Below are 10546 nucleotides of genomic sequence, written 5' to 3' on the forward strand. Positions count from 1 at the left end.
CCACTGGGAGTTTGTCTCTGAAATCTGCAGGTCAGATGTAGGTGTTGAAACCATATTTTGCTAATAAGGCTTGGTAATTAGCTATAAGAAATTGCAGATCTGCAGAGAAGACCTTCCTACTAGGAGGTCCAGTGTCTTTGGGCCCTGCTCTGCCAGAATGGATTTCTGTGACCTAGTTCTTTCCACATCCACCTGTACCAACAGCAAGTTAGGGGTAGGATGGGAAAATATAAAGTCAGTTCCCTTGGCAGGAACAAAGTAGCGTCTTTTTGGCATGAGGCACAAGATGCAAGTATGCGCCAAACTGTGCTGGCCAGATCTAATATCGGCTCATTAATTGGAAGAGCTATTCTGGTCAGGCCTTGTGGTTGTAAAATGTCCAAGAGCCAGTGTTGAGTCTTCCAATGGGATCTATAGATCATTAGCTACCCTTTGCAACAGCTCCTGGTATTGCTCATGGTTATCCAGCAGAGAGGACAACAAAGGAGTGACAGCATCATCCAGGGATGATAAGGAAGTCCCCATTGGAACTGTTGGTACTGTCGGAACCAGTTCCAGCTCTTCTTCTTCATACACCAATGGAGCCAGCTGCCGAGAGGAAGAAGAGTGGTATGACATGTGAGAGGGGTCTGGGTGTCTGCCATAAGGTCCCAAGACCCCAATAAGGTAAGAAAGAGGGGTCCATCAGCCTTGGTAGTCCCAATCTGTACCGAGTCTCTTTAGAGGTTTGCATCCAGAGTGCTAGTAGGTAGCCTCTTGAATGCCTGTCAGGACTCCTGTGCTTTCTCGGAGATACTGGCGCCTCCATCTCCTCTAGCTCTTTAGATTCCAATTCCATTGGTAGCGGTGGCACTGTTGGTACTGCAGCGCTCCTGCCCGGGGGATGTAACTGCTCTTGAGACATCAGTAACGATTCCTCCACCTGGCTAAAGGATTTCTTTCAGGAGGGCAGGGCCCACGAAGAGTGGAGACTGTGGATAACACACATATATTTTCTTCGGGGTTACGAAGGTCTCTGTAGGGCCCAGAGTCCAGGGAGTTCCAGCTGGGATGCTTGAAGAACCTGGCTCATCTGTTGCTATTGTTCAGTCTTTGGATAAATGGCTCTGCACTGATGATAGGTCTTGATTTACATTCATTGATGAACTGGCAAGTATCTGTCTTTTCGCTTCGGTCCTGCTGTCATTACCTGAACTACCTGGATCCCTTTTCTTTCACGCCTCACTTTCCAACCTGGGAGGATCTTTGGTGGAGCGGGTTCCATGGGATCCATCTACGAAATCTCACCTGACCTAGACTGACTTGGGGAGGAAATGCATTTCTTATGGACAGTCCTCTGTGGGGATCTATCCTTGTGCCCATGAGAATGCACCTTTCATGCAAAGGCCAGTAAGAGTCATCTTTGGGCTTTGCTCTAAGGCCCATGCTTGGAGGCGTGCTGTTAGTCAGTTGAGGCTGCCGTACAGGGATGTCTCACAGGCCCAGGTTGGAGCGAGGCCTTTTAGCCTCCCCCATTAGAAACTTCCTAATACAGAGCTCTCATGCCTCGCTAGTTCTGGGTGGAAAAGATTAGCAGATACAGCAGTTTGCAGATATATATGCCCTACCCAGGCAGTACAGGCACTGTTGAATCTTGATGCCCATCACTGATGGAGAAGAAGCAAGAGCAGGAGACACAATTCTTGAATCCTGGGACTCTGGGCACAGTCCCCGATTTGAGGGGAAAGGAGGACTTATCCTATACTAACTAACTATAACTACTAAACTAGATATAAAGCTATTTACAAGGAGTTGTGTTTGCAGGTTATGCACAGGACACGATTCCGACTCAGGCTATGCAGCAGTAAGAAGGAACTGGAGAGGCGCTGACCTGCACTGCTTTGTGTATGCCCCTGGTCAAGAGCACAAGGGAAGCTACTGCACATGTGCAGGTCAACGGACACTGCTCTGAAGAATTTCCAGACTCGGGCGCATGATAAGCATGCACAGCCACGTGTGGGATACACATAGGGACCAGCACTCAAAGAACTGGGACTTCCCCCCACCCAAAGGTTCAACTCTACAATTCAAATAAAAAGACCCCAAAGGTATTATTTTAAAAAATTTCATGATTTTTAAGCCAATCACAGTTTATAAATCTTAACTATAGAGACAGATAAACATGTATCTACTCACCCTATGCAAAGAGAAGTCAACTCACATGGTATAAAAAGATATCTGTGGCAGTATAGACTCACTGCAAGAAAGTCAACTAGCCAATATAAGGAAGATAAAAACAAAAGAAATGAAGGAGCGCAATAGGCTTGGGGAGTAGCCAATTTTCTATAGGTTCCAAAGTCTCGCACCAAATTACAAATAGGGCCACTAGGTTCCAGTCAATACACAGAAAACCCTGGCCAAACCTTAAGCCTCTGTCAAAACTGCTGCCCCCGACCAAGACGAAATGTTTTGAGTCTGGGGAGGTGGTGGTGGCCACAGGAGGCTCCCCAGTACTCACTCCAGCAGCTGGAAGCTATCTGGCACTCTTCACCTGCCACAACACAGGGCATGCCCAGACTCACATGCATGTTCCTGCTTTAACCTGAGTTCACTGAGAACCAGGACTACACCTGCAAGGCCATTCTAACTCATAATCTTATTTAGGGATATACCAATTGTGTAACTGAGCCTATCGTCAAAACCAACTAATTCTCTTTCAGAGCAATATTGCCTGAACACTTACTGATGTTGACATTAAGTTCCTTTTTACAGGCCATGCCTTCATTCACTGGAGATAGACTGTTATTGTTTATCATCCACTTATGACCACTTGAGCCTGTCCCTCATGTAGTTGCTCTCTAAAGCTGTGGTTTTCAAAAGATTATACTGGTCACCCATTCACACAGCACGCCTCTGTGTGCAACCGCCCTTTTAAATTAAAAACACTTCTTTACATATTTAACACCACTATAAATGCTGGAGGCAAAGTGGGGTTTGAGGTGGAGACTGAAAGCCTGCAACCCCCCACATAATAATCTCGTGACTCCCTGAGGGGTCCCGACCCCCAGTTTGAGAACCCCTGCTTTAGAGCAAAAAGCCAGCACCAGATAACCTCCCTAACTCTCTTCTCAGCCCTTGAATAAGACTGCATACAGAAAACTCAGGTTCAACATCTTCTGCCTCAGAGATAGCCAATGTACCCTGAAGATGACTTTGGATCAATACATCTTTTTTACAACAAATCCTCCACTTACACCTCAGCAATGATGGCTTGGAAAATGACTGTCTATAAAAATAAGTTTATTATAGTTTCTTCATCAAATAAAAAGGTGCAGTTAGAGGCTGTAATTAATATATAACTGAAAATTAAGCTCCTAGAATTAAAAGTATGCATTCCCCTGAATTATCTCCCCAGTGAGTTGATGGACAAGCTTCTCAAGCTTATCTGCATGTTTCATTCTGTATTCATTATACTTTCTAGCTTCCAATAAACATCATAATCAATGTACTAAAACAATGAGGCTTTTGTCTAGATTTAAAATCTTCCCACTCCCAATTATCTACAGAATTTATAGTATCAATTGTTTACGTACATGTAACTTACTTGCTTTTACTATAGCAGGCAGCTGCTGTAGATGATAGTTGAATAACCAGGATGAAAGTCAGCTTTGCATACGAAAAGGAGCCAAATAGATATAATCTTTAATCCAATTAAAGGTTAACCAATGGCTGAATGATTTTAGTTTGGACCCCTCTCTATAATGCTCATACATGAGCTGGTTCCAAACCAGACCCCATTTTACATAATGCCCCAGCATTCCCGGGAGTAGGGGCAGAGAGGAGGAAGGTTCACCTAACTGTTCCCAGTCTGTAAATAAAGAAAAAGTAAATTAAGAGTGGAATTTCTGAAAGCATGAAGTGATGGCTTGACTGCTCCCATTAAAATAATGAGAGATTTAGCATTAGTGTCAGTGGAAGCAGGAGCTGATCAATGCTGAGTGCTTTTAAGAATGCTTCCCTAAGTGTTTATAATGTGAATAACTGTTTGCCATGCCTTTCTTAGCTAAACCATATAGTCTAATTGGCTTTATTTACTAGATTAAAAATGGGATAAACAAACAAAAAGTTAAAAAGACATAGTGGTAGACTAAGAGCAAGACGAAGACATAGGAACACCTGGGTTTGATTTCCAGCACTGGCACTCTGGGTTTTGGTTTGCCCCTCTGTAAAAGGGGAATAATAATACTTACAATGGTGGTGGAAGGAGTGATTACATTTTTCAAAGCAACGTATGAGCATTATTTAGTAAAGAGCTAGCAGAGTGTCCAGAATTCTTACATGTCCAGATGCCAGGATGGATAAAAATCATTTAAAAAAATGCTTTTTGAGGAAAAAATTATCTAACGATAGTTTTAATTAAGATACATTATAGCTCAAAGATATCTCATCATGGAATAGGGATTATAAATTGTAATTCTACAGTATGAGACAACATATTCATGTAATGTTTAAGAAAACTTTTGTAAGTGAGTTCCAATAGTTCATGGATTAGGGGCCCAATCTTATGGGGTTCCACAGGCTTCTGTATAGATTATTTAGGTTAATCTTTCTATCTACCCAAAGAACTCAGTGCTCAGTCTAGAAGATACTGTCAGAGCTGCTTAGTTTTGCAGGTCTCAAACTGTGGATTGTTCTCCAGAGGTAACATGCTTGTTAACAGCAAAAATGTTTTTAAATAAATAAATAAATATATAGAAGAGAGAAATAACAGACCTCAACTCTATTGTCCCTCTGCAAATTTGTGTACACAGAGTCAATCCCTTACCTCTCTCTAAAAGTATAAAGTTTCAAAAAGTTTAATGAACAGAAGATTTTTGGGGGCAGAATAAATCTGGACAAGGAGAAGAAGTTTGGAGATAAATGTGAGAAATGAGGGACATGCACTTATTTTGTTAAAATATGATATGTTTGCTGTTGAAGAAAAAAAATCCAGAATACTTAACGTTGTTGGTTTAGTTAAATAAAACAATTTAAATGTCTGTCTGGTGATGATCACCTCCTAATACAGCATGATAAGAAAATCCTCCAAATATTAATAATTAACCTGTTGAATTGGAGCTAGTTCACCTCTCAATGACTTCATAAATATCTGCTTCAATTACCTTTGGTAAATGAAATAACCAAACAAGCATTCATTTTCTGATATAGCTGTAAAACTAATCTGAAAAGTTTTCAAAATAAATCAGGTTTAAAAATGTATAGTGTGTACCTTCTAAAAATGAAACCTACATCTATCTCTGAGTTGTGAAGAATATGTATTAAGGTTATAACAACCAACAAGAATGCACTTTTATGGAGAAAAACCATGAGTAAATTGAGTCTTCCTGACTAGCGATTTAAATCATGATTTAAATCAAATCCATCATGCCAGATGTCAGCGCTTCTTTTCTCTTATCAGTTTGGGTGTAGATTAAGAAGGGGTAACCTTCCTTTGCTGAGCTATACACAGAAAAGAGAAAAGCTCTCAGATATTTGGCCCAGAGCCGTAACTAGCTATTTTTGCGCCTGAGACAAGAAGAGAAAATTGTGCCCCCTCCCCAGTCCCCCTGAAACACACACATACCCGCCTGGCCCCATGGAAATTATCCCCCACCCCCAGTGCTGCCTGCCCCACAGAAACAAACCCTCCTTCCCCAGGGCCACCCCCCCAAAACATGTGGGCCAAATAGGAAGGTGGGGGGGGAGAAACGGCACACATAGGGTGACCAGATCACAGCAATAAAATAGGACCCACCCTCTCTCCACTCAGCCCCACCATCACACCCCTCTTCACCCCAACCCCCTGCTGGCTTGCTGCACCCCTCCTAGTCAGTCCCCCACCCACCACTTGCCTCCTTTCACCTCCTCCCTCCCCTGCCCTGCCTCGCCTCCAGTCAGCCCCACACCCCATCTCCAGCCAGCCCCTGCCACAGCCCCGGCCCTGCCTCCAGCCAGCCCCACACCCCCTGCCCTGCCTCCAGCCAGCCCCACACCCCTGTCTCCAGCCAACACTTGTCGCACCCCCCTGCCCAAAGCCAGCTAGCCCCACACTCCCCTGTCTTCAGCCAGCCCCTGCTGCACGCCTGCACCCCCTCTCCTGCCTCCAGCCAGCCCCAGACCCCATCTCCAGCCAGCCCCTGCTGCACCCCCTGCCCTGCCTCCAGCCAGCCCCGTACCTTCTAACCTGCCACCAGCCAACCCCTGCCGCACCCTCCCCTGCCCTGCCTCCGGCCAGCCCCACACCCCGTCTCCAGCCAACCCTGCCACACATCCCTGCCTGAAGCCAGCCCCACGCCCCCTGTCTCCAGCTAGCCTCTGCCGCAACCTCCTGCCCGAAGCCAGCCAGTCCCACACCCTGTCAGGTTATTCATTTATTTTCATTAAATATGTAGCCTAAATAATGAAATTAATAAATCTTCAAGACGAACATGAATTAATTCTAATGTACAATGCCATATTATGCAGTATTCATTTTTGAAAGTTCATAATAAGCGATGCTTCAGGGGGAGGGGTGGGGGTGGGAAGTGCAAGGTGGAACTTTTGCCTAGGGTACAACGTCTTTGCACCAGCCCTGCGGGCACAGGGTGGGGTGCAGGATGGGTGGAGGGGTGCAGGCTCTGGGAGGGAGTGTGGAGGGCTGGGTGCAGGCTCTGGGACAGAGTTTGGGGGCCAGAGAGATGGTGGTGGATGTTAGGGGGGGAGGGGACTGCCATCACATGTGGCTTCCTTCCTCCCCTGCTGCCCCTTGCCATAACTTCACTGGGAGTGGGGGATGGGGCTGCCCCTTGCCCAGTTTGCAGGAGTGGTGGGGGGAGGAGTGGATCACAGGATAAACACTCACTGGAAGCCCCAGCAGCCGCTCAGGTGAGTGAGGCCCACTGCTGATGATCCTGTTTCCCACCAGAAGCCCCCATAGCGTCTCCTCCAGGTGGGTGATGGGGGACGGGAGGGCTGCAAAGCACGTGTGTGCCCCCCCCCCAACATGGTGCAGCTGGCTGCTCACCCTCAGCCCTCTGCCGGCCAGTGTCTCTTGTTGCCATAGAGGCAGCAGCTGGGAGAGCCGCAGCTTTCCTTCTGGCAGGGAAGGCTTTTTTCTGTGCCCCTCAGCTTTCTGTGCCCGATGCAAGTGCCTCACTTCCCTCGCCCTCGTTACAGCACTGATTTGGCCTGGTTTTTAGAAGGGCTGAACATCCTCACTTCCCCAAGGTCAACGCTCCACCTCTTTGAAATTCAGGCTGCTGATGTCCCTCTGTATCCACTATGGTGCTCAGCACACAGGTCTTAATCACTGCTTGTTGCTGAACTGAGATAGGACAGTAGTGACATGGGATCTCTGTTATCTCCCCTGCAGCAGGGTCTTAAAACAACTCAAAATCACTCACTCCATATTTGCTTTGATTGATTTTGTGCCAGGCAGGCCAATGTCCAGAAATCTTAGACAATGTCATTCTAAAACAATTGCTTTGTGCAATGTGAACAGCTACCTCAGTGGGTTTTTATGGACTCTCATGCCATCTAATATCTATTAATCACCATGTGACAATTTGCAGCTAAAATCAGTGCTAAATCCATATATTATGAACAACACAGCTCACAGCTTGAATTCGAAGTTTACAAATGTTATAGTTGCTTGGAGTGTTGTGCAGTGTGAATGGTGTGAGAGAAGAAACTGGGGATATGTCTACACTGCAATTAGACGCCTGCAGCTGGGCTATGCCAGCTGACTTGGACACACGGAGCTCCGGCTATGTGGTTGTTTACTCGTGGGATAGACTTTTAGAAGGTTTACAGTGCAATTAAACAGCCTGTTCGCCCAAGCCCTGTGTCAGCTGGCACAGGTCGGAGTTTTTAATTACAACGTAGACTCGGGAATCCTAGGCTCTATTCATGACTGGCTGTGTGACCTTGGCAAATCACTTTAAGTCCCCCGCCTCCAATGAGCCTTGTGTGCCTCAGTTTTTCCATTTATAACATGGGACTAAACTATTTCACAGGGGTATTGTAAGGACTAAATAATTCTGCTGGGATTTCCAAAAGCAAGTAGTGTTAGAGTCCCTCTGCTCCCCTGGCAAGGAATGGGGCTGACCCTTGAGATCAGGTGAACAATCTGTCCAGACAGAGCATGTTTGAAAACCCCAGGCTGCCTCTTTTAAAGGTGCTGTGGCTGGAATGTGCCAAAATACGTTCCGCTGACTTCCCAGGACCTGTCACCTTCAGCCAGAGCCAAGCTGCACTTTTCCCTGCCAAGCGAGCAGAGCTGGCGCCCAGACCAACGCATGCGGCTCCCGCTGCCCGCCTGCCAGGCGCGGTGTAGTGTCCCCCCGCGGGGCCAACACCTGGCAGGGGAGCAGCGGTGCTGCAAGAGCGCGGGGAGCCCCCAGCTCCCGTGTGGGCGCAGAGCCGCCCCGTCCCACCCCCATTCGCGTGGGTGGAGCCGCTTGCCTGCCGGCGGGGGGTCCGTGGCAGGGCTGGCACAGAGCCCAGGCATCCCCGAGCCCAGCCTGCCCCCTGCCAGCGCCTCTTACCTCCGCCCGGGTCCTGCTCCGCGGGCAGCTCAGCCAATGCAGCCCCTGCAAAAGGGCTGCGCTGCAGGCGGCGGCATGTCCCCGCAGCTCCGTGCCGCCCCCACCCCCGGCCATGGCTCCACCCCCGACCCCGCCTGGAACCTCCGTGCCCGGGTTCCCCGCGCCTCCCCGGGCCTGCTCCGCCCCGACTGGCACGGGGGGAGGGAGGGGGGCACATTCCGCCGGGCTCGCCTAGCCCGGCCTGAGCCCTGTGCCACCTGCCTCGCTGCTGCCTGCGGCGGGAAAGCACCGCGGCCATCAGCCCGCGGGGGGGCGGGGGCTGGGCCGGTACCAAACAAAACCCAGTTACGAAGTCACGTCCATCAAGCGAAGCTCAGGGCAGCCCCAGCCCGGCCCCAGCCCGCGCGCCCTTAACCCAGTGCTAGGAGCGAGACAAGCCTGTACGGGCCCGGCGGCGGCGGGTGCGAGACACGCTTCCAGCGAGCAAGAGGCTCCGTGTGGCTCCAAAGCTGTCTCGCTCCCCAGCGGAAGCTGGGCCGCTACAGGGTAGTGCCTCACCGACCTTGGCTGGCTAATATCCTGGGGCTGACAGGCCTACGACGCCCTTGCATCCCCCTTAACCCCTGCCGTTTAACCCCTGCCTTTCCAGGGGCCCTGCATTTTAGGTGTCTCCTTTTTGCGGGGGGAGGGGGGGGTGGAGGTGTCAGTAGAGTGACCAGACAGCAAATGTGAAAAATGGGGAGGGGGTGGGGGGTAATAGGAGCCTATCTAAGAAAAAGACCCCCAAAATGGGGCCATCTGGCCATTTGAACGAGGGCACACAATATTAGTGGCCACTTTGGAAAAGTTTGGCCACTTTATAGCTATTTCAGTCTTGGTTACAAGCCAAAGGTTTGGTGACTCAGCCCTGTCAATGTACACAAGGAGATACCATAGTGCCTGTTTGCAGTGTTGTTGGGCCCAGGATATTAAAAGGAGACAAGGTGGGTGTGTGGACCGAGCAGTAATATCTTTTATTGGACCAATCCCAGGGAAGAGCTCTGCATAGTTTGAAAGCTCCTTTCTTCCACCTACAAAAGCTGGGCCAATAAACAATATTACCTCACCCATCTCCTCACACTACCATACCAGCTGGTTTGTTGAAAACACTCCAGATTGTTCAGTGTAAATGTTCAGTAGAAAAGTATCTTCAATGAATCTGGCAGTGTCCTCTTTTCATTGGAGGCTTCTCTTTGATCACTTCTGCTACTTTCATTTTTGATCCTGCTTCCCCACCCCCCCTCACTTCAGTGTAGTTTCACACTAGAGGAATATGAGGCCAGATAAACTAGTCTATGTGAACACAAATTATTTCAGATCAGAAATAGCAAAAACTAGCAGCACATATGTAACAAAAAAATGTGGGTTTGGTTCAGTTTGCAGCCTGTGCTATTTCAGAGCACTGGCATGATTTAGATTAGTTACTGATTAATTAATAAATCATTAGGATTAGCAGATGGAATATGGTCTCTGCTCCTGCAAGATTTATTCCCAGGCTAAGAAAATTGTAGATAAGATTGGATGGGAACAGGACCAGTTTAGATTCATCCATGGCCCACTCTTGACCCTCTCATAATCACTAAATTACTTACATTTACACACTCAGACAAGTTTATACCATCAAAGTGATGCTAGTGTTGATGCAGTTTATACAGGCAAAACTTCAGCTATACTGCTAAAAGCACAGTTTTGCCAGTATAAACTGGTGTGTCTACATTAGGGACTTTTGCTGGCTCAGGTATGTCAGTCAGGGAATTACATCCCTAACATACCTATGCTGTCAGTGGTTTGTAGTGTAGACCTGGCCTCACACGCATGCATGCATGCACACACATTCAGGGAAGGATATGCAGTCCCAACCAGAGGAGAGTAGGCAGCAGCAGAGACTAAGGGAGGTCCCACTGATCCACAGGCGGAGGTGGGAAAGCCAGTGACAGCCCTTAGGATGCCTTGGAGATGTATCC

The 10546-nt window shown here is 48.1% G+C and overlaps 1 protein-coding gene across 2 annotated transcripts in view; it reads right to left on the minus strand.

Annotated features, from left to right (window-relative positions):
* Nucleotides 1-8635, minus strand: part of TLR5 (toll like receptor 5) — a 47750-nt gene extending 39115 nt beyond the window's left edge. Inside the window, exon 1 of one of the 2 annotated variants that reach the window (XM_050948487.1) lies at nt 8544-8635. The gene's annotated coding sequence lies outside the window, so the exon portion shown is untranslated. The remainder of the gene's footprint in view (nt 1-8543) is intronic. The other variant, XM_050948486.1, reaches the window with a different exon arrangement.
* Between the last annotated feature and the right edge of the window lie 1911 nt (nt 8636-10546).

The sequence above is a fragment of the Gopherus flavomarginatus genome, chromosome 4 (genome assembly GCF_025201925.1).
Source record: "Gopherus flavomarginatus isolate rGopFla2 chromosome 4, rGopFla2.mat.asm, whole genome shotgun sequence".
In the NCBI taxonomy this organism is placed as follows: Eukaryota; Metazoa; Chordata; order Testudines; family Testudinidae; genus Gopherus; species Gopherus flavomarginatus.